Raw genomic sequence first — 25949 nt, forward strand, 5'->3', positions numbered from 1 at the left:
TAGAAGATAGCAACCAAGTGGACCTTACATGTAGTCATTCTTCCAATCATTTTAAAGCTAGTATGTTGAAGTCATTAGGAATATTTTAAGGGTCATATCCCTCTGCTTCCTGTGAGATATGTCCAAGGAAATTTTAACTACTTACTGGCTCAAATAAAGTCTAATTTCCTTCTCTAAGTGATAAGTAGATGTGTGAAATATTCTTTATTTTGGTGAGGCATGAAAGTCAGTGAGGTATGAAATATCTTTTTCTTTTTTGTATTGGGAACTGGACCCAGAGGTGCTTTACCACTGAGCCGTATCCTTAGCCCTATGATGATGATGATGATTTTGAGTCAGGGTCTTGCTAATTTTCTTAGGGCCTTGCTAAATTCTTGAGGCTGGCTTTGAACTTTTTATCCTCCTGCCTCAGCTTCCTGAGCCACTGGGCCTTTGCCACCATGCCCTACTGAAAGATTACACTAACTTTTCAGTGATTGTTGACTTACCTCTTTTTTAAAAAAAAATCAATTTCACCTTTTAATTTTTTTAATATTTTTTTTTTTTTTTAGTTTTCGGCGGACACAACATCTTTGTTTGTATGTGGTGCTGAGGATCGAACCTGGGCCGCACGTATGCCAGGCGAGCACGCTACCGCTTGAGCCACATCCCCAGCCCCAATTTACCTCTTAATCTTATTTTCATTGTTAATGACAAGGACTGTGTCAAGTTTATGTCTGTATCTTGCTTGTCAGAGGGCTTGGCACTTACTCTGTCATTAAACTATTCCCTTTCATTACAATTGATGAATTTCATCTTATATATGTTAAACCTTAATAAAGCTGTTTGTTTTCAGATTCCTTGTCCCTAAAACTGAGTGAGAATAACTACTGTAGGAGAAAGTTAGAAGATTCTAAAGGAGTAGAACTCTGTATATTAGGTTATTATAGTGTTTCATCTTTTTAAAAATAATAATTTTAAGTCTTTCACCCTAAAAAACTGATAATTTTAGTTGAAGTGTTTCATACAGAAAAATTATAAGTAAATAACTATTCACTTTTGCAAAAATAAACACAGCTATAACCATCATTCAATAAAAATACAAGGAATTTCAAACTCTAGAAGCCTCCTCTTATATCACTTTCCCACCCCCTCTGCCAAGTGTGACCACTCTCTTGATTCTATCATTTATAATGAAATTGCCTGGTTTTGAACTTTAGGTAGGTGCATTCATACAGTATGTATTCTTTGTGTCTGTCTTCTTTCATTCAATATTAAGTTTTGGGGGTTCACCTCTTATGTGAAGTTATAGATCATACATTCTCACTGCTATATGTATGTATTCTTTCTTTGCTGATGAATATGTTGCCATTTTTAGGTATTGGCTATTACAAATAGTGTTGATATAAATGGTATTGTATAAATCTTTTGGTGAGTATATGCATGGATTTCTTTTGGGTACTTACCTTGAATTGAAATTGTATAACTATAGGGTATACATGCACGTATTATGCTCTAGTGGACAGTGTCAAACAGTTGCCTAAAGTGGTTGCACCAATTTATATCCTAATGGCAATATATTTCAATTCCAATTGCTCTATATCCTTGTTAATACACAGTATATTCTATTTTTTCTTCATTTTAGCCTTTCTGGTGGATGTGTATTTATGTGTCAATTTATATTTCTCTGATGACTAATGAGTTGTATACCTTTTTATTGATTTTTTAAAAATCACAGCAGACTGCATTACAATTCTTATTACATGTATACAGCACAATATTTCATATCTCTGGTTGTATATAAAGTGTGTTGACACCAATTTGTGTCTTCATACATGTTCTTTGGATAATGATATCACATTCCACCCTGCCTCGTCTCTTCCCCCCCACCCTTTTGTCCTATCTAGAATTCATCTAATCCTCCCATGCTCCCCCTTCCTACCCCACTATGAGTCAGCTTCCTTATATCAAACAAAACATTTGCCATTTGTTTTTGGGGGGATTGGCTAACTTCACTTAGCATTATCTTCTCCAACGCCATCCATTTACCTGCAAATGCCATGATTTTATTCTCTTTTATTGCTGAGTAAAATTCCATTGTGTATATATGCCACAATCTGTGAGGTGGACAGAGAGCCTACATCCTGGGAGCAAATTTTTACCCCTCACATGTCAGATAGAGCACTAATCTCTAGGGTATATAAAGAACTCAAAACCTAAGCACACACACACAAAAAAATGAATAACCTAATCAACAAATGGGCCAAGAACCTGAACAGACACTTCTCAGAAGAGGATATACAATCAATCAACAAATATATGAAAAAGTGTTCATCATCTCCAGAAATTAGAGAAATACAAATCAAAATTACTATAAGATATCATCTCACTCCAGTCAGAATGGTAGCTATTATGAAGACACCAACAATAAGTGTTGGCGAGGATGTGGGGAAAAGGGCACACTCATACATTGCTGGTGGGACTGCAAATTGGTGTAGCCAATATGGAAAGCAGTATGGAGATTCCTTGGAAATCTGGGAATGGAATCACCATTTGACCCAGCTATTCCTCTTCTCGGACTATACCCAAAGGACTTAAAAACAGCATCCTACAGGGACATAGCCACATCAATGTTTATAGCAGCACAATTCACAATAGCTAAACTGTGGAACCAACCTAGATGCCCTTCAGTGGATGAATGGATTAAAAAAAGTTGTGTACCTTTTATATGCTTATTACTCATTTGAATACTCTCTTTTACAAAGTGCCCATTGAAATCTTTTACCCAGTTTTCTGTTAGGTTGTCTTTCCCTTGTTGAATTTTAGCAGTTTTTGATATATTCAGGATAAAAAGGTCTGTTAGTTTTTTTTTTTTTTTTTTTTTTACAAAGTTGTTTGTTTTACAAATACCTTTTTCAAGTCTCTGGCCTACTTTTAGTTTAAGTGTGAAAAGAAATTATTAATTTTTTACATGGCTAAATTTATTAATTTAAAAAGTAATTTGTATATTTTGTGTCTTATTAGCTTTTTGCTTTTGACTCTTCCGGATGTTTGTGTTTATGTGGATAACCAATCTTCACCAACCTAGGATTACAAATTACATACTAGTTACATTAGTACTCTACCACATCAGAAGTTAGTCTAAGCCTGACTTTAGTCTTCATTTTTCTTCATGGATTATTAGCAATGAGAGTGTCTTCTCCCTTTAGGTAAAACATCAGTCTGACTCACAGGATGACTTTTGTATACAATGACCAAAGATCAGTCCTTCTGGAGTATTATTTTAAATCATTGAAATTAAATTTGATGAAAAAATTTTAAGCAAAGTAAAAAGAAGGAGAATAGTATAGTGAACTTCTATGTACACATCACTTAAACTATTATGATCAATCTGTTGCATCTATATTCTCACTTCTAAATTATTTTGAAGCACTTCTTATATGTCACATAATTTCAGCTGTAAATAATTTAGTATTTTTCTCTAAAAATAGATTATTTAATAATACTCATGACCATTGTCAACTAAAATATCAACAGTTATATATCTTTATATAGCCAATGTTCAAATTTCTGATGGTTTCATAAATGTCATAATTTTAAAACAACTTTATTAAGATATAATGTACATTATACACAATTAACCCATTTAATGTATACAATTCAGTGGCCTTTAACATATCTTTGAAGTTGTGTAACTTTCACCATAATCAATTTAGAACTTTTTCATCACCCTAAAAAGAAATCGCCTACTTGTGGTGATCCTTTCTCTCATTTCTCTCCAATTTCCCCACTGTAGGCAACCCCTAATCTACTTTCTATTCTTATAATTTACTTATTCTAGACATTCACATAAATGAAGCCATACAATATGTAGTATTTTATGACTGGCTTCTTTCACTTGGCATAATATTTTCAAGGTTCATTCATGCTGTAGCACTGATCAGTACTTCCTTTGTATTTTCTTGTGGGGGTGCCAGGGATTGAACTTGGGGGCACTCAACCACTGAGCCACATTCCCAGCTCTATTTTTATATTTTATTTATAGACAGGGCCTCACTGAGTTGCTTAGAACCTCGCTTTTGCTGAGGCTGATTTTTAACTCGTGATCCTCCTGCCTCAGCCTCCCAAGCTGCTGGGATTACAGGCATGTGCTACTGCCCCCAACCTCATTCATTCATTCATTCATTTTACTGAGTATTGAACCCAGGCCTTGCTCATGCTAGGAAAATGCTCTACCACTGAGCTTCACCCCCACCCCTTTTTCAAATTTAATTTTGAGACAGGGTCTCACTATGTTTCCCAGACTGGCCTCAAACCTGTGATCATCCTTAACCTCCTATGTAGCTGGGGTTACAGGCATGTGCCATCTTTCATTCCTTTTTTGTTATATAACATTCCATTATATGAATATGCTACATTTTATTTATCCATTTATCAGTTGATAGACAGTTAAGTTATATTTATTTTGGGCTAAATAATGCTGCTGTCAACATTGAGGTACAAGTGGTTTTCAAATTTTTAAAAATGCTTTTATCAATGCATTGTAGTTATACACAATAGTGGGTATTATGGTTTAGATATGAGGTGTCACCCAAAAGCTCATGTGTAAAATAATGCAAGAAATTCTAGAGGTGAAATAATTGGATTATGGGCTGGGGATGTGGCTCAAGCAGTAGCGTGCCCACCTTGCATGCGTGCGGCCCGGGTTCGATCCCCAGCACCACATACCAACAAAAATATTGTATCCACTGATAACTAGAAAATAAATATTGAAATTCTCTCTCTCTCAAAAAAAAATTAAAAAAAGAAATAATTGGATTATGAGAACTTTAATCAGTGCATTAATTTACTATTATGGATAATTGGGTGGTAACTGTAGGCATGTAGGTTGTGGCTGGAGAAGCTGGGTCACTGGGGGCATGATGTTGGGGTTAGTATTTTGTCCTTGGTGAGGAGAATTCTTGTTGCTTCCTGATTGCCATGTCCTGAGCTGCTTACCTCCTCCACATACTTCCACGATGATGTTTTTCCTCATCTTGGGCCCAGAGCAATGGAGTTGGCCATCTATGGACTGAGACCTCTGAAACTGTGAGCCAAATAAATTTTTCCTTCTCTAATTGTTCTTGTCAGGTCTTTTGGTCACAGTGGCCAAAAAGCTGACTGAAACAGTGGGGTGAATTTTGACATAAATGCGTGGAATTTAATATGCTCCATTTCAATCCCCAGTGCTTCCTATTTGCTTCCCTTTCTCTCTCCTCTTGTTCTCTTCTATTCTACGGGTATTCCTTCTATTTATTTATTGTTTTTTTAAAGTGGAGCTTTATAGTTATATATGAAGGTGCAATTCACTGATATATTTATATAAGTACATAGCGTATTTTGTCAAATGCATTCTGTGTGGCTGCTTTTTCCTGTCCTTGCACCCTCCCCCAGTATCTCTTTCCTTTACTCCACTGATCATTCCTCTATTTTTGCGATATCTAATCCTTCCCCTTCTTTTTCCTTATTATGCTCTAGCTTCTGCATATGAGAGAAAACATTTGACCCTCAACTTTCTGAGTCTTGCTTATTTCACTTAGCATAATGTTCTTCAGTTCCATCCATTTATTAGCAAATGCCATAATTTCATTCTTCTTTATGGCTCAGTAAAACTTCATTGTGAATATATACACACTACATTTTCTTTATCCATTCATCTCTTGACAGGCAGCTGGGCTGATTCCCTAACTTGGTAATTGTGAATTGCACAGATCTAATCATTGATGTGCCTGTATCACTGTAGTGTCCTGATTTTAGTTATTTTGCACAGGCACTGAAGAGTGGGATAGCTGGTTCATAGGATGTCTCTATTCCTAGTCTTTTGAGGAATCTCCATACTGCTTTCCCAAGTTGTACTTATTTTCAATCCCACCAACAATGTTTGAGTTCAGGGAAGGTTTTTGTATGGACATATGTTTTTATTTCTCTTGTAGTCATATTTTTAAAGTTAGGATCATATGTCTATTAAGCCTCTTACCTTATGATTCTCTTCTATTTCTTTTTATTTTTCTTGAAATTATTTACTAGTTTATTAAAATTATTTAGAAACTAGGTTATTTTTCCCAAAGAAAGTCCACTGCTTGGATTTTGCTATTTGTGCTAATAGTAAATATATTCTTTTGTCATCACTGTTCTTCCTCTGCCCCCTCCCCTTCTTTCTCTTTCCTCTCCTCTCTATCCACCCCCCCCTTTTAAACAAGAATATTTCATTAGAGATGTTGTACATTTTATCACAAAGAATATTAGATCTGTGGTTCCTTTTTTTGGTGTGATATTAGTAGAAGTTGATGATCAATGCCTAAATGTATTAATTTGTTAGGTGTTGCAAAATGGGTGATATGATAACTCTATCATTTCTTTTTCATTTAAAAGCTGGAGCACTTTTATAATGAGTGGAACTTCCCCATAACTATTATTTTTTCAAGTGGTAGGTACAGTTTCTACAGGAAAGGTAGGATAAATATTTGATTTTGCCCCCCCCATTTATCTGTTTTCACAATAATGAATTAATTCATTGTTTTTTCCAAAATGACCAATATTGTGTATTTGAAAATTTGTATTAACTCATGGATTTAAACATTTAATGTGTTTCAGTGCATTAGAGTTATTAACCTCATTGATTCTTTCAGATTGTCTCCTATGTCTTTTGACATGACCTCTCTAGTCATTGATGGCATCCTTGTTTTCTGGTGTGAACAAGTATTTCCAGACTCATTTTATATATTTCCTGCCCCATGCCTAGAATCAACCAACCATTTCTCCAAGAAGCTCTGGTTCCTTTCTTTGTTTGTTTTTAAATTTACAAGTTAGTGCTTAAGGGATAGCAGGCTTTTATATATTATTTGATTAAAGTATACTAGAAAGAGCAAAGTTTACAATCAGTGTACTTTACCAACAGATTCTTAAACTTTCTTGTACTCAATACAGGAAGAATCTGACACGCAGAGGAGGGGATTATTGGGGTTTTAATAAGCACACAGGAGTATGTTGTGTGGATAATGTGTAATGGACAGGGCAAATATCGGCAGTAGAGTTAGAGACACAGAAAGGGACAGATCAGGTTTGGTAAGGAGTTTGCGTTTTATTTTAAATTACTTAAATTATTTTCTGGTAGTGACATTGAACCCAGGGGTCTATATCATTAAGCTATATTCCCAGGCTTTTTAAAAAATATTTTTTAGTTGTAGATGACACAGTATTTTTATTTCATTTTTTTTAATGTGGTACTGAGGATTGAACCCAGTGTCTCCTGCATCTAGCCAAGCACTTTACCACTGAGCCACAACCCCAGCCCATCTGCAGACCTTTTTAAATTTTATTTTGAGACAGAGTCTCACTAAGTTGCCCAGGCTGGCCCTAATTTGCTGTTCTCCTGCCTCAACCCCTCAAGTTTATAGAATTATAGGTGTGTGCCACTGTGCCTGGCAAGAGCTTGTATTGTAATCTAAAAACAGTGGTTAGTCATCAGAGGCTATAAAGTAAGGGAGAGGCACAAATGGTTTATAGTTTTTTAAAATCGCTTTGGCTGTTGTGTGAACCAAAGGTGAATTTACCATGAAGCAAATGAGTCCCTTCTAAGAGCCTGGAGGAGCCCTAGCAATGTGTTTACATAGTCATATGTTTTTGTAACACTTGTAGAAGTTAAATATTTTTTTTTATTGGTTGTTCAAAACCTTACAAGGCTCTTGACATATCATATTTCAGACATTAGTTTCAAGTGAGTTATGAACTCCCATTTTTACCCCAAATACAGATTGCAGAATCACATCAGTTACACATTCACCTTTTTACATAATGCCCTATTAGTAACTGTTGTATTCTGCTACCTTTCCTATCCTCTACTATCCCCCCTCCCCTCCCCTCCCATCTTCTCTCTCTATCCCATCTACTGTAATTCATTTCTCTCCTTGTTTTTTCTTCCAATTCCCCTCACAACCTCTTTTATGTAGTTTTTTATAACAATGAGGGTCTCTTTCCATTTCCATGCAATTTCCCTTTTCTCTCTCTTTCCCTCCCATCTCGTGTCTCTGTTTAATATCAATCTTTTCTTCCTGCTCTTCCTCCCTGCTCTATTCTTAGTTGCTCTCATTATATCAAAGAAGACATTTGGTATTTGTTTTTTAGGGATTGGCTGGCTTCACTAAGCATAATCTGCTCTAGTGCCATCCATTTCCCTGCAAATTCCATGAATTTGTCATTTTTTAGAGCTGCGTAATACTCCATGGTGTATAACTGCCACATTTTTTAATCCATTCATCCATTGAAGGGCATCTGGGTTGGTTCCACAGTCTAACTATTGTGAATTGTGCTGCTATGAACATCGATGTGGCAGTATCCCTGTAGTACGCTCTCTTAAGGTCTTCAGGGAATAGACCAAGAAGGGCAATAACTGGGTCAAATGGTGGTTCCATTCCCAGCTTTCCCAGGAATCTCCATACTGCTTTCCAAATTGGCTGCACCAATTTACAGTCCCACCAGCAATGTACAAGAGTACCCTTTTCCCCACATCCACTCCAGCACTTGTTGTTGTTTGACTTCATAATGGCTGCCAATCTTACTGGAGTGAGATGGTATCTTAGGGTAGTTTTGATTTGCATTTCTCTGACTGCTAGAGATGGTGAGCATTTTTTTCATGTATTTGTTGATTGATTGTATGTCCTCCTCTGAGAAGTGTCTGTTCAGGTCCTTGGCCCATTTGTTGATTGGGGTATTTGTTGTCTTATTGTCTAATTTTTTGAGTTCTTTGTATACTCTGGATATTAAGGCTCTGTCTGAAGTGTGAGGAGTAAAAATTTGTTCCCATGATGTAGGCTCCCGATTTACTTCTCTTATTGTTTCTCTTGCTGTGAAAAAACTTTTTAGTTTAAGTAAGTCCCATTTGTTGATTCTTGCTGTTATCTCTTGTGCTATAGGCGTCCTGTTAAGGAATTTGGAGCCTGATCCCACAATATGTAGATCGTAGCCAACTTTTTCTTCTATCATAAGCAGAGTCTCTGATTTGATATCCAGGTCCTTGATCCATTTTGAGCTCACTTTTGTGCATGGTGAGAGGAGGGGATTCAGTTTCATTTTGTTGCATATGGATTTCCAGTTTTCCCAACACCATTTGTTGAAGATGCTATCCTTCCTCCATTGCATGCTTTTAGCCCCTTTATCAAATATAAGATAGTTGTAACTTTGTGGATTAGTCTCTGTATCCTCTATTCTGTACCATTGGTCCACCCGCCTGTTTTGGTACCAGTACCATGCTGTTTTTGCTACTATTGCTCTGTAGTATAGTTTGAAATCTGGTATTGCTATACCACCTGATTCACACTTCCTGCTCAGAATTGCTTTTGCTATTCTGGGTCTTTTATTTCTCCATATGAATTTCATGATTGCTTTATCTATTTCTACAAGCAATGCCATTGGGATTTTGATTGGCATTGCATTAAACCTATAGAGGACTTTTGGTAATATCGCCATTTTGATGATGTTAGTTCTGCCTATCCATGAACAGGGTATATCTTTCCATCTTCTAAGATCTTCTTCTACTTCTCTTTTTAGGGATCTGTAGTTTTCATTGTATAAATCTTTCACCTCTTTTATTAGGCTGATTCCCAAGTATTTTATTTTTTTTTGAGGATATTGTGAATGGAGTGTTTTTCCTCACTTCCGTTTCAGAAGTTTTGTCACTGATATACAGAAATGCCTTTGATTTGTGCGTGTTGATTTTATATCCTGCCACTTTGCGGAATTCATTTATTAGTTCTAGTAGTTTTTTTGTAGACCCTTTTGGGTCTTCTATGTATAGAATCATGTCATCTGCAAATAGTGATAATTTAAGTTCATCTTTTCCAATTTTTATGCCTTTAATTTCTTTCGTTTGTCTAATTGCTCTGGCCAGTGTTTCGAGAACTATATTGAATAGAAGTGGTGATAAAGGGCATCCCTGTCTTGTTCCAGATTTTAGAGGGAATGCCTCCAATTTTTCTCCGTTCAGAATGATGTTAGCCTGGGGCTTAGTGTAGATAGCTTTTACAATATCAAGGTAAGTTCCTGTTATCCCTAGTTTTTCTAATGTTTTGAACATAAAGGGATGCTGTACTTTGTCGAATGCTTTTTCTGCGTCTATCGAGATGATCATATGGTTCTTATCTTTAAGTCTATTGATGTGGTGAATAACATTTATTGATTTCCATATATTGAACCAGCCTTGCATCCCAGGGATGAATCCTACTTGATCATGGTGCACAATTTTTTTGATGTGTCTTTGTATCTGATTCGCCAGAATTTTATTGAGGATTTTTGCATCTAGGTTCATCAGAGATATTGGTCTGTAGTTTTCTTTCTTTGAAGTGTCTTTGTCTGGTTTCGGAATCAATGTGATGTTGGCCTCATAGAATGAATTTGGAAGAACTCCCTCTTTTTCTATTTCCTGAAATAACTTGAAAAGTATTGGTATTAATTCTTCTTTAAAGGTTTTGTAAAACTCCGCTGTATACCCATCTGGTCCTGGGCTTTTCTTGGTTGGTAGTCTTTTGATTACTTCTTCAATTTCATCCATTGATATTGGTCTGTTCAAATCGTGTGTGTCCTCCTGACTCAGTCTGGGCAAGTCATATGTCTTAAGAAATTTATCAATGTCTTCACTATCTTCTATTTTATTGGAATATAGGTTTTCAAAATAATTTCTAATTATCTTCTGTATTTCTGTGGCGTCTGTTGTGATATTGCCTTTTTCATCCCTTATGTTAGTAATTTGAGTTCTCTCTCTTCTTCTCTTCGTTAGCATGGCTAAGGGTCTGTCAATCTTGTTTGTTTTTTCAAAGAACCAACTTTTAGTTTTGTTAATTTTTTCAATAGTTTCTTTTGTTTCAATTTCATTGATTTCCGCTCTGATTTTAATTATTTCTTGCTTTCTGCTGCATTTACTATTGTTTTGCTCTTCCTTTTCTAGGGCTTTGAGATGAAGTGTGAGCTCATTTATTTGTTAGTTTTTCCTTTTTTTGAGGAATGACCTCCAGGCAATGAATTTCCCTCTTAAAACTGCTTTCATTGTTTCCCATAGATTCCGATATGTTGTGTCTGAATTTTCATTTATCTCTAAGAATTTTTTGATTTCCTCCTTTATGTCTTCTGTAACCCCTTGATCATTCAGTAACATATTGTTCATTTTCTATGTGATATTGGATTTTCCCTTCCTTCTTTTATCATTAATTTCCAGTTTCAATCCATTATGATCAGATAAAATGCATGGTATAATCTCCACCCCTTTATATTTATTGAGGGTTGCCCTATGGCATAATATATGGTCTATTTTTGAGAAGGATCCATGTGCTGCTTAGAAAAAAGTATATCCATTTGATGATGGTTGGTATATTCTATATATGTCAGTTAAGTCTAGGTTATTGATTGTGGTATTGAGTTGTATAGTTTCTTTATTCAACTTTTGCTTGGAGGTTCTGTCCAATGGTGAGAGAGGTGTGTTGAAGTCACCCATAATTATTGTGTTGTGATCTATTTGATTCTTGAACTTGAGGAGAATTTGTTTTATGTATTTTGCAGCACCGTTATTTGGTGCATAAATATTGATAATTGTTATATCTTGTTGTTTAATGGTTCCTTTTAACAGTATATAATGTCCTTCCTTACCCCTTTGGATTAACTTAGTCTTGAAGTCGATTTTATTTGATATGAGGATGGCCACACCTGCTTGCTTGCGCGGACCGTGTGCGTGGTATATTTTTTCCCAACCTTTCACCTTCAGCCTGTGTATGTCTTTTCCAGTCAGGTGTGTCTCCTGGAGGCAGCATATTGTTGGATTTGTTTTTTTAATCCATGTTACCAACCTATGTCGCTTTATTGGAGTGTTTAAACCATTAATGTTTAGAGTTACTATTGATATATGGTTTGTACTTCCAGCCATGTTTGATTATTTATCTTTTTTTTAATATTTCGTTTGTTTCTCCATGATTAGCTTTCCCCGCTCCATCTGTCTTTACTGAGGTACTTCCCACTGTTGGCTTTGGTTATTGTTTTCCATTTCTTCCTCGTGAAGTGTTTTGCTCAAGATGCTTTGCAACGCTGGTTTTCTGGCTGCAAATTCTTTTAGTTTTTGTTTATCGTGAAAGATTTTTATTTCGTTGTCATATCTGAAGCTTAATTTTGCTGGGTACAGAATTCTTGGTTGGCATCCGTTGTCTTTCAGTGTTTGAAATACGTTGTTCCAGGATCTTCTCACTTTCAGCGTCTGAGTTGAAAAGTCCGTTGTTAACCTTATTGGTTTACCCCTGAATGTAATCTTTCTCTTTTCTCTTGTAGCTTTTAATATTTTCTCTTTGTTCTGTATATTGGATATCTTCATAACAATGTGTCTTGGCGTTGGTCTACTGTGATTTTGTATGCTCAGTGTCCTGTATGCATCTACAATTTGTATATCTGTTTCCTTTTTTATTTCTGGAAAGTTTTCTGCAATTATTTCATCTAGTAGATTACTCATTCCCCTGATTTGAATCTCTATCCCTTCCTCTATCCCAATGACTCTTAAATTTGTTTTTTTTTTATATTATCACATATCTCTTGTAGGTTTCTCTCGTGATTTTTAACCAGCCTATCTGAGTTGGCTAGACTCTTTTCCAGATGATATATTTTGTCTTCGTTATCTGACGTTCTGGCTTCTACTTGCTCCACTCTATTAATGATACTCTCATTTGAGTTTTTAATTTGGTTTATAATTTCCCTCATTTCTAAGATCATTGTTTGATTCTTTTTTATAGTCTCTATCTCCTGATAAAGATGCTTAACTTCTTCCTTTATCTGTTTATGTACTTCATTCTCAATGTGTTCTTTCGCTGCTTGAATTTGCTGTCTCGTATCCTCTTTAAGGTTCCGTTCCATCTGTCTCAGGTGATCCATGAGTTCTTTATATGACCATTTTTCTGGTGACTCTATATCCTCCTGAATATTTAGGCTGCCCTGCGTTGTTTGCACTCCTTTTCTTCCTTGCTTTTTCATGCTGTTCATATTGTTTCTTGTTCTGTTTGACTGCTGAGTTACTGTTTACTCCTATAAATTTATTTGATGCTTAGGAGGAAAGGTATTAGAAGGGATGGGAAGAAGTCACTAAAGAGAATGAGAGTAAGCAGGTAGAATTCAAGGAAGGGGGAATAAGAAAATTGAAAAGAAATGTAAAGGCAGCAGAAAAGAAGGAAAGAACAAAATAGAAAATTTAAAAGAATTTAAAAAATAATAATAGTAGAAATGAAAAATGAAATTAAAAAAATAGAATAAAATAAAATAAGATGGATTAAAAAAACATTTACAAGGACAGCAAAAAAAAAAAATTATAAATGTAGTCCTAGAGTTCGATTAACTGCTCTTCCAGTAGATGGAGCTATGCCTACCGGGCCAAGTCTCTCCTCTCAGTAGGCGGGAGTCAATCACTGTGCAGCAGTTCTTCCTCCCGGACTGGGCGAGTCTCCACTCCTGCTGTGGGCGGGGCCTTTCCCAGAGCTGGTCAGGGGTCGTTTGCAGCACTGGGCTGGCAGGTGGGGGGTGGTCGTCTGTAGCTCCAAACCACCAGAGGAGGTTCACAGAGTCGGGCCGGCCGGGGCCGAGCAGGCAGCGCCAGCTCCCCCACTCACTGCAAGGTTGCAGGCAGCGGCTGCTTGGCGCCAGCCGGCGGCGGTTCACAAAGCCGCGGCGGGCGTGGGCCCTGGCAGGCAGCGCCCGTTCCTAAGTTTGCTGTAGCGTGTGGGCGGCGGCAGTTCACAGAGCCGGGTGACTGGGGCCCAGGCGGTCCATGTCTGCTCCTACGTTCGCTGTAACGTGTGGACTGCAACCACCCGGCAGCGGCCGGTGGTGGATCACGGATCCGGGCCGGTGTGGGCCCAGGCAGGCCACGCCCGCTCCTAAGCTCGGTGCACCGTGTGGGCCGCTCGTCTGGCAGCGGCCAGCAGCGGTTCACAGAGCCAGGCCGGTGTGGGCCCAGGCAGGCCACGCCTGCTCCTAAGATTGCTGCTACGAGTGAGCAGGCTGCTGGCGGGGCTGTGCCCCTGCTCTGCGTTGCCGAGATTCAGTAGTCTGTGACAAGCAGACACCTCCAATTAAACTTACTAGTTCCCAGTAGGTCTCCTTTCAGTGGAATTTTGCTTGAAGTTTCTCAGCCTGACGCATGTGGGTGTATTAATGAGTCTCTCTGATCCCCTTACCACGGACGCATTGAATGTGCTGCCTCTTCGCCGGCGGCCATGTTGGGCTCTAGAAGTTAAATATTTTAGCAAAAATAATTTAAGACTGCCATCTCTTTCCATTCCAACTTATCCATCATATTTTCCCTCACATTGGATAGGTCTTGGACTGGACTGTGGGAAATTTTGGGGTCTGGCTAATGGATACACTTGATGGACATGTTTTGGGGTTTAGTGCAAAATAATTTCTCTATATAGCAAGATTATTACCACAGTAAGGTTGTCTTCCTGGAATCTTCCTACTGTCCACTCTGCCCAAATGTAGTCAAATTTGTTCAGCAATAACAAATGTACTTATAGTGCTGGCACAGAGAACATGTGATTAATGGAGGAGAAACAAGGTTTAAAATGTACTCAGCTAGAAGCTTACTTTTAGAAAGTCCTATCACCAGACATATAAAGTTTTATGTGTATTTGGGTTTGTTCTTATCAATGTCTATCTAAAACATAAATTCTCGTCTGTCAGAAATAAAACAAATAATGTAGCATAAATGATCATAAGTATACCATAAACATTTTCTTTTTTGATGGAAATATAATTAAAAGGAATACATCAGAATTTCTGTTTGTAAGGCCCAAATCTTCAGTACTACAAGCAATGACTACATGTATAAAGTCTTATGTTTTATGCATTCCAGTGTATCAGAGTGTGTTTTAGTAGTATGATACATGTCCAAATGAAGTATGGCAGTTCTCTGTGGAATAGTATGCAAAATGACTCAAAGAAACAAATGTTCCAGTAGAAAAACACCTATACATATTTATCTGTATGCATGGAGTAGTAAGAGTACTGTGATCTACAATGCACAATTATGTACCTCAATATGATGCAAAATCATGCCAATAGTTCTTGTGAATGAATTAATTTTATATTGTGTATCTTTATTCAGAAATACTGACCAATCAAAATTTGAATATGACAGAAAGTACCCTTGTGTAAGTCAAAAGCAAAAACTAAAAGAAAGAAGGATGGCAGAAGCTTTAATGTGTTAAAAACACTTTCTTTGGGTGGGGTACTTGGAATTGAACTCAAGGGCACTTGACCACTGAGCCACATCCCCAGCCCTATTTTGTATTTTATTTAGCAGCAGGGTCTCACTGAGTTGCTTAGCCCCTCACTGTTGCTGAGGTTGGCTTTGAACTCACGATCCTCCTATGTCAGCCTTTCGTGCTGCTGGGATTATAGGTGTGTGCCACATGCCTGGCAAAAATACTCTTATTATATCACAATAGAAACTAAACACTCTGAAGATTTAAAAATCATGAAATTAAGGAAGATAAACACTGTAATCAAGAAAATATAGATAATTAAGCTGACAACAGAAGGAGAGATTATAAGCATCCTACATACCATAAGAAAAATTGAAAAAAGCAGAAAATGAAAGTGATAATAAAATACAATATAATTTGTATTGTCAACAAAGCACATATGTAGATTATAATTCATTGACTTCAATAAAAACTATGATCTTGGGGCTGGGGTTGTGGCTCAGTGGTAGAGTGCTCACCTAGCGTGGGTAAGGCACTGGGTTCAATCCTCAGCATCACATAAAAATAAATAAATAAAAATAAAGGCATTGTGTCCACCTACAACTAAAAAAAATATTTTTACAAAACTGTAATCTTTCATTGTGGTCTATTATGATGTATAATAATTTTATTCAACATTGCTTACTGAAAGACACATTTCCCCCCAAATCATTATCGTAGTGGTATTTATAGAAAATCAAACAGAATATAGAATCTGTATCATAAATGGTTAAATTAAACTGTGATATGATTCTCATTAGTGTATTCCAAGATAAAAGCTTATTGTTTTGCTTCTAAACTCTTTTCAACAAAATAGACTAGATGAATATATTAAGTCATTAAGACTCCAAAAGCACCAAAAAGCTATGTTTACTTGAGATACCTGAAAATCAAAACTGAACTAAATCAGTGTCTGAAAGACAGATACAAAGAGCTTCAATACTATTTCAGATTGCTAAAAAAATAGCAGTTGCAATTATTAAAGTTTTAAGTGAAAGAGTATTCCCTTCAGAAGCTACAATGAAAAGTGGCATTCTTCAAAAACCAGAAATTTTGGGCTGGGGATGTGGCTCAAGCGGTAGCGCGCTCGCCTGGCATGCGTGCGGCCCGGGTTCGATCCTCAGCACCACATACAGACAAAGATGCTGTGTCCGCCAAATACTGAAAAATAAATATTAAAATTCTCTCTCTCTCTCCCTCTTTCTCACTCTCTCTCACTCTTTCTTTAAAAAAAAAAAAACAGAAATTTCATGGGAATCAAACATTGCTGAATTTAATTATTACATGAATACTTAGAAAAACATCAAAATTAACAAATGTGACATTTATTTAAACTGGCTTACAAAGAATTATTAGAATAAACAAGAAAACAAAATGGGAAATTAATAAGCCAGACACCAAATACAACCCCATTATTATACATTGGCTGTGACCAACATCAACTGGTTGGTGATTATTGGGCATTACTCCTATTTCAGCATTTTTACCAAGTGAAAACCATTTATCAGTGACTTTATTCAACACACTGAAACAAGCCCTTTGATGGTTGTAACTCCTGTTGAAGAACATTTCCTGTCAGCAGGACAATTTGGCTATTAAGAATGGTTAGGATATTCAGCAAGTTTAGTTTGACACTAATGTTTTCAATAAAATATTTATATTTGATTTTAAAATGGTTAGAATAAAGGGCTGTATAAATTCTTTAAAGACATTGAGAGATATGCAAGATAGGTGGCTTCTTCCCTTAATAAGTGAATAGCAGCCTCCATAATACTCGAAGTTCTAAAAGACGTGTATTTTATTTATTTTTTGTTACTGGCGATTGAACCCAGAGGCACTTAACCACTGAGCCACATCCCCAGCCCTTTTTTGTATTTTATATAGAGACAGGGTCTTGCTGAGTTGCTTAGAGCCTCCCTAAGTTGCTGAGGCTGGCTTTGAACTTGTGATTCTCCTGCTTCAGCCTCCTACTTTATATTTTATATTAGACATTATTGTCTAATAAGATAGTCTGCCCATTATAAGGCTTTTAAAATCTTGCAACAAGGATATAATGATGTTTTAAGTACTCTATAACTGTGGATAATTGAAATTCAAGTACAAATGACATAAAATATTCAAAAGTTGATAAAGCACAATGCCATTTGGAAAGATATTTTGGAATATCTCAGTAAAAGAATTGAGAAATTTCTGAATCCTGATAGAGATATATTTTTTATTCTTTTTAGGTATATGTCATATTCTTTTTTAATATGACAGAAAGTATCCTTGTGTAAGTCAAAAGCAAAAACTAAAAGAAGAATGGCAGAAGCTTTAATGTGTTAAAAACACTTTCTTTGGGTGGTGTACTTGGAATTGAACTCAGGGGCACTTGACTACTGATCCACATCAGTGAGAATTGAGAAATTCTCAATACAGTGTATTTTGACATATTATACATACATGGAGAATGACTTACTCTATTTAGGATACCATTCTTATGGTTGTAGATGATGTGGAATTTCCCTGGTCATGTATTCATATATGAACATAGGATAGTTATGTACAGTTCATTCCACTGTCTTTCCTATTCCTGCCCCATCTCCTTTCACTTTGTTCCCTCTGTCTAATCCATCGAACTTCTATTCTTCCCCTGTTCCCCCTTGTTGTGTTAGCATCCATATATCAGAACATTCAACCTTTGTTTTTAGGGGACTGGCATATTTCACTTAGCCTGATAGTTTCCAGATCCATCCATTTACTGGCAAAAGTCACAAAGCCATTCTTTTTTATAGCTGAGTTATATTCCATTGTGTATATATACTACATTTTCTTTATCCATTCATCTGTTGAAGGGCACACAACAAAGAAAGCAAAGAGTATGAAGAGAGAACCTACAGAATGGGACAAAATCTTTGCCATCTGCACCTCAGAGGATAAATCTCCAGGATATACAAAGAACTTAAAAAACTTAACACCAAAAATAAAACAAAACAACCCAATCAATAAAAGGGCAAAGAAAATGAACAAGCACTTCACAGAAGAAGAAATATGAATAGTCAACAAATAAATGAAAAATGTTCAATCTCTCTAGCAGTTAGAGAAATGCAAATTAAAACTACACTGAAATTTCATCTCAATCTAGTCAGAATGACAGAATGACAATAATCAAGAATACAAGCAATAATAAGTGTTGGCTAGGATGCGGGGGAAAAGGTACACTTGTGGCACTGCAAATTGGTGCAACTACTCTGGAAAGCAGAATGGAGATTCCTGATAAAAGTAAGAATGAAACCACCATTTGACCTGGTTATACCATTCCTCTGTATATACCCAATAGTGATGCAGCCACATCAATGTTTATAGCAGCTCAACTCACAGTAGCTAAGCTATAAAGGTATATTCTTAAGGTACTGCATTAGTTTCCTATTGCTGCTATAACAAATGCCAGAAAATCAGTGGCTTAAAACAATACAATCTTATGGGTCTGTAGGTCAGATGTCTGAAATCAGTATCACTGGACTGAATACAAGGTATTGGCAGCCTTTTGGATGCTCTAGTACAAAAGTTATTACTTGCTTTATTCCCTGCTTCTAGGGACCACCTGCCATCCATCTTCAAAGCCAGCTGCATCACCTTGTCAGATCTTTCTTTCTGACATCCCACCTTCCATCATCATATCTTTTTCCTCTGATTCTGACCCTTCTGCTTCCATCTTATTTTATTTTTTGGTACTATGACTGGCACATGCTAGGCAAGCACTCTACTACTGAGCTACATCCCTATTCCCTTTTTTACCTTTGATTTTGAGATGGGTTCTCATTAAGTTGCCCAGGCTGGCCTTGAACTTTCAATCTTTACCTCAGCCTCCCCACTAGCTGGCATTACAGGTAGGTTCCATTGCACCTGGCTCTGCCTCCCTCTTATAAGGACCTTTGTCTTATATTGGGCTGTCCCAGATAATACAGGATAATCTCCCCATTTTAAGATCCTTAACTTAATGACATCTGCAAAGTTTCCTTTTTGTTTTTTGCCTTGTACATTAATATACTCACAGGCTCTGAGATTAGAATGTGGACATCTTGAGTGGGGTATTATTTATCTACTATAATCTGACCTCTGAATCTAAAGATTTGTGCCCTTTTCACATGCAAAATACATTCATCCCATCCCAGTGTTCCCCAATATCTCACTCCATTAAAAACATCAACTTAAGTTCAAAATCTCATCTAGGTCTTATGAATGCAAAAGTGCCAAGTATCATACACATCATCTAAATTAGATATGGGGGAGGCTCTGGGTATGAGCCATCTGAAGGCAAAAATTTCCATTTATGTACTTGTAAAAATAGAACACAAGTTATCTGCCTTGAAAATACTATGGTAGGATAGACACAGATATTCATGCTCAGAAAAGGAGAGAATAAGAGGGGAAAGGAAGTCACTAGTTTAAGTAATTTTGAAATCTGGCTAGGAAAGTAACATGAGTTTTTTTTTTCCAAAATTTTTAGTTGTAGATGGACACAATACCTTTATTTTATTTACTTACTTTTGTGTGGTGCTAAGGATGGAACCCAGTCCCTCACACGTGCTCTACCACTGAGTCACAACTGTAGCCCTTTACATGAGGTTTTTTTAAGGCCTGGGAATAATCCTCTGGACCCAAGACTCTGTCCTCAGAGCCATCCTTCCTTTTGCATGACAGGTAGCATGTGCTTGCAGCTGAGATGTTTTATTAGTCTGTTTCCTGCCTATAGAATTTCAGGAGTCTGTAGTGATGTCAGGTGCTTAATTTAAAAATATTACATTGTCTTATTGGATTTTGTGGTGCTAGTGGTAGTTATGAGCCTTCAAATATTTCTAATATTTTGTGATTTATTTTCACATTCTAAATGTTCACTTCTTATCTAATTTTGTATTCATAACTATGTGTTATTTTTTCATAAAGATGGCTCCCTCAATTGTTTTACTTAGGGCTCCCCAAAACTAGATTCACCACTTGTATAGACCAATAAATTTTAGTTTTGATTAGACAACCCTTGACAGTAAAAAAAAATTCATATATGTGTAGATATTTCATATATTTGTGAGTTGTATGCATGCACTGTTATGCTAATATACTATGCATATTATAATAAGCATATACAAAATATAAATTAGAATGGTATAAAGATGAAATAAACAATATTTAAAAATATCTTGTCAATATCACCAATTAAGATCATGAATTATTAAGAAAATAGGTTTGGGGAGATAGTCATCAATATTATAGGAGATAGAGTCACATATATTTTTCTTGATTATTCAATTCTGAGAGCTGACATCATCTGATCTGACTAGATTGTTCATTGTGGTTGTTGAAGGACTTGTTCTGGAAGTAAGAGAAATGTAGATCCTCCATGCTCTTGTTTTTGGCCTGTGCCTGGATTATTCTTAGAATTCTTTTCAATTCGAAGTTATTTGCCATTTGCAGACTTATTTTGAATTCATTTATTTGTAAGAATCTTTTCAAGCCACTTATCCAGATTTTAAAGCCTGATTTATTTAAATGTATATATAAAATTTGAAATTCTTTTCATGATTGCACAGATAAACAACAACTGATTGTAATCTTCTGAAAGAGAATGAAGAGAAGAGCATGGTAGTGAGAACCCCTCTGCCTTGTCACTCTTGCTCCTTTCTTTGGAGACTTTGTGACTGTGATATATGAACTGGGAAAGGACAGCAGTGTGAAAATGTACCTGGGAGACAAATTAAAGAGATGCAACTGGGTGTGGTGGTGCACACCTGTAATCCCAACAACTTGAGAAGTAGAGGCAGTAGGATTGTAAGTTTGAGGCCAGCCTCAGCAACTTAGAGAGACCCTTTCTCAAAGTAAAAAATAAAAAGGGCTGAGGATTTGGCTCAGTGGTTAAGTGCCCCTGGGTTCAATCCCCAGAATGGCATTAACCAATCATTCGATGAAACAGACCCATGTATCTACTACTCCAGGTTCACATGTTAATAGTTTGTCATATTTGCTTTGGATTTGTTTTAAACAACTTTTTTTTATAATACCTTTATTTTATTTATTTATTTTTATGTGGTGCTGAGGATTGAACCCAGTGCCTCATATATGCTAAGTGAGCACTCTACCACTGAACTACAGCCCCAGCCCCTGCTTTGGATTTGTATTTTGTTAAAGAAATAAAATATTATGGATACAATTGATGTCTATTTGTAGTTTTTCCTAATCATTCACTTAATTCCTGGAGGAATTACATCCTGAAGTTAGCGTGCATTCATCTCATTCATTTTAATATATATAATTTATATATATATATATATATATATATCTTTCATCCTGTACATAGAATTTTATAACTTTCCTACTATGTTTTAGTGATTTATAGTATGTTAATACTTTTACCTCTTGGTTCATTTCAACAGCTACATATTATTACATTATAATAGTATTTATTTACCTCATCTTGAATATTTAAATTATCTCCAATTTTTCACCATTTCAGACAAAGCTGCAAGAGACATGTTTTCCTGCATGTAAGTGTGATGGTTTCTTCATGAGAGCAGTTCTCAGACTTTTAGATTTTACTCTTAAAAATTATTGAGTAATGATAATTAGCTTTCATTTATGTGAGTTGAAACTATTAATATCTATATTAAAACTTAAACCTAAGAAATTTAAAAATATTTAATTATAAATCCACTTAACATTGAATATGATATGTTTTTATTTAAAATTATTTACTTTTATGAAAAATTATTTCAAGAAAATAACTACATCGAGCTGGGGTTGTAGCTCAGTGGTAGAGGCACATATGAGGCACTGGTTTGAATCTCAGCATCACATTAAAATAAATAAACAAAAGGTATTCAATCCATCTACTGCTAAAAATATTTTTAAAAATAAAATAACTATCTTTCAAAACAAAAAAAATTATTGAGAGAAGTACTTGATATGTTTTTCCAAATTTCTTTGATGCTTAGTTTAATGAAAAAATTTTGAGTTCTCTTATCTCCTTCTGTATTCACTCTGTATTGATTATTGATGTTTTTCTGTTTAAAATACAGAGACAAAATAATTTATCATATATATATATATATATATATATATATATATAGATAGATAGATAGATGTAGTTGGAAAAGACAGAAACGTTTTATTAGACTTTTCAGGTAATTGTGGATATTCTTTCATATTATACCAATATTGGATAAGTAGAAGTTTGTTGGAGTTTAGCGCCAATGTGGAAACTGAAACCATATCAATGAATTTTTTGTGTTCTCATACATGAAAAATCAATCAGTTTATCCTCACTGGAATGGAGTTTTTATCCATGTATGATTTAAAAAAAATTTTTATTATTAGTTGTTCAAAACATTACAAAGCTCTTGACGTATCATATTTCATACATTTGATTCAAGCGGATTATGAACTCCCATTTTTACCCCGGCTACATATTGCAGAATCACATCGGTTACACATCCACTCCATGTATGATTTTGTGACATCATGCATTGATTATTTGAAAAATATTACTCCACTCAGTCATGCAGTTCTTCCAAATATTGACATATTTCATGATATAGTACTAAAAAATTCCTCTTGGTTACTATCACAACTGATTTTAATAGGTGAGTATTTATGTTTTGGAAACCTTTCAAGCTATATGATATAAGTTTTATAAGAGTCTAACTTTTAGTTGAAAAGTTGAATTTTATAATTGGCAAAAAATGTTGTCAGTTGTTTTCTTGAAATGACAGGCTCATTTTATTAATTTTAGAGAAGAGCCTGCCAAAAACCCAACTCTGAATAACCAAAGTTTGTCAGTAATTCTTTTAACTAAAAATGGTGTTTCATGGAAAGGGTTGCTTTTAAATTGCAAATATTTGTCTCTGAGACAATTACTATACTTTGGGATGTAGCCTTAGTACTTTGTGCATACTCCCCATTTTGTCATACTAAAAAAAAAACCACATGTTCTCAAGGGTCAATATTTATAACGTTAATAATTTCACTGCTTTATCTAAGGCATTCTTCAGTACAACTGGCATTTTTAATAAAACTAGATATGATGGTATGGAACACAATGACTATTAGAGTCATTTGCTACCACTGCTTTAATCTCTGCTAATATTATCGTCAGGGTGTCCAGTTGGGGTCCAGGTCCTTGGTGTCCTGAACAAAGACTTGAGCAAGACACACTCAAGTAACAGGCAAAGTACAGATTTATTGAAGGTAAAGGTGAGAGTAGCAATCCATTAGGTAGAGCAGAATGGGCCAAGCAAGGGAGAAGAGCTCAAGACCCTGATCTCTAGAAATTAGTGCCTTATATGCTGAGCTGTGAGGTATTCTCTCCCCTATACAGACCTGATTGAAGACCTTACCCCACTTGCTCCCATTAGTTACCTTATAATGCCCGATTAGAATATTGCCCAATTTCTCCCCAATGGTTACTTTAGAAAACCTAATTACAATATTGTCCACTTTACCCACCTTGGTCATATTAAAATACTGAACCTGTGTTGGGAATTGTCATGGTGATAAGTCCTCATTGGTGGGAGTTGACAAGGTAATAAGACTTATCCTCTTGTCCTCCAGTGGCATCCTTCTTATACCCTATCCTTGCCATCTTGGTGTCCTAGAACTCCTACCCAACACTAAAGCTCCAGTGGTCTTACCCACTTGTCTTAATTTCATCAGGCTGCTGTTACAAATTTGCATAAGCTTAATGATTTGGAACAACACACATTATTTTCTTATGGTTCTGTAGGACAGAAGTCTGAAATCAGTTTCAATGTACCAAAATCAGAGGTGTCAGAGAGGCCACTCTTCCTCTGGAGGTTTTAGGAGAGAATGTGTTGTGTTACTTTGCCCAGCTTCAGGAGTTGCATTCCTTATATTGAGCCAGGATAATTTTCCATTTCAATATCTATCACTTAATCACATCCACCAAGTTCTTTTTACCATATAAGGGAACATTCACAAGGTTCTAAGTAATTAAAACCTGGATATTTTGGGGGTTATTATTCAGCCTATCTCAACCCCACCCCCATGGGTCCAGGGCCTTACTTTTGAATACTGCAGGTGTAGGGCATATAGGTGAAAGTGGAATTATTGAATTGTAGGTGTGCACATCTTCAGTTTTACTTGATATTGCCAAGTTGTTCTCCTTTATGGTTATAGAAATTTACTTTTCTACCAGCAAGGTACTCAGATTCCTCTTTTTTCATGTTCTCATTAATACCTGGTATTATCGAATTTAAAACATTTTGCCAAATAACAGATGTAACACAAATCTTTGTGTTTTACTTTGCATTTCACTGATCTCAAGTGAAGCTATACATTTTTTGTGTATATTTATTGGTCACTGTGATTTCCTCTTTTATGAATTGCCTGACATATTCTCTATTTTTTTATATTGTTTTATTATTTTCCTTGTGTTTTAATGAACTCTTTATATAGCCTAACTCTTAATATAGCAATATAATCAATACTATAATATAAATATATACATATGTAAATATATACATATATATTATGATACAAATATTTTCTCCTATTTGTGATTCTTATTTGCAATTTTTTAGTTGTAGATTTTGTCATCTGGAAGTTTTAAATTTAAATATAGTCTCCTCAGCATATATCCAAAGGATTTAAAATCAGCATATTACCATGACATGCCTGCATCAATGCTTATAGCACCACAATTCAAAATAGGTAAACTATGAACCCTGTGGAAACTATGAAACCCAATGTAGGTGCCCTTCAATGGATGAATGGATAAAGAAAATGCAGCATATACAATGGAGTATTACTCAGCCATAAAGAAAAATGACTTTATGAAATTTGCCAGTAAATGGATGGATCTGGAGACTATCATGCTAAGTGAAATAAGCCAATTCCCAAAACCAAAGGTTGAATGTTTTTGCTGATAGGTGGAAGCTAAAGCACAATAAAAGGAAGAAGAGAAATTCAGTGGATTAGACAAAGGGGAGTGAAGGGAAGAGAGGTGGGATATGAATAGGAAAGACAGTAGCATAAATTAACACAATTTTCCTATGTATACATATAAAAATACCTAACTGAATCCCACCATCATGCCCACCCACACGAATGAGTTGTTAATTAGAATAGGATATATTCCATGCTTGCATAATTTATCAAATTTAATTCTGTCATTATACCTAAGAAGAACTAATAGAAAATAAAGTCAAATGTTAATTTTTCCCCTCTAATACTTGTGCTTTTAGTGTTGAGATTGATAAATTCTCTCCTATGTCACTTATATTAGTTTCTTAAAAGTATTACAACTCACCAGGTACCGTGGCACATGCCTGTAATCCCAGCGGCTTGGGAGGCTGAGGCGGGAGGATCCCAAGTTCAAAGCCAGCATCAGCAACTGCAAGGCTGCTAAGCAACTCAGTGAGACCTTGTGTCTAAATAAAATACAAAATAGGGCTGAGGATGTGGCTCAGTGGTTGAGTGCCCCTGAGTTCAATCCCCAGTACCAAAAAAAAAAGAAAAAAAAAGAAAAGAAGAAAAAAGAGGAGGAGGAGGAGGGGAGGAGGAGGAGGAGGAGGAGGGGAGGAGGAGGAGGAGGAGGAGGAGGAGGAGGAGGAGGAGGAGGAGAAGGAGATGGAGGAGGAGATGGAGATGGAGATGGAGATAGAGATGATGATAATAAAGATA

The 25949-nt window shown here is 35.9% G+C and overlaps 1 protein-coding gene across 2 annotated transcripts in view; it reads left to right on the forward strand.

Moving 5' to 3' along the window:
- Thoc2 (THO complex subunit 2) overlaps positions 1–1491 on the forward strand; it is a 127147-nt gene extending 125656 nt beyond the window's left edge. For both annotated transcript variants that reach the window (XM_077793550.1, XM_077793552.1), the window contains exon 39: positions 552–1491. The gene's annotated coding sequence lies outside the window, so the exon portion shown is untranslated. The remainder of the gene's footprint in view (positions 1–551) is intronic.
- Positions 1492–25949: the final 24458 nt, after the last annotated feature.

The sequence above is a fragment of the Urocitellus parryii genome, chromosome X (assembly GCF_045843805.1).
Source record: "Urocitellus parryii isolate mUroPar1 chromosome X, mUroPar1.hap1, whole genome shotgun sequence".
Classification (NCBI taxonomy): Eukaryota; Metazoa; Chordata; class Mammalia; order Rodentia; family Sciuridae; genus Urocitellus; species Urocitellus parryii.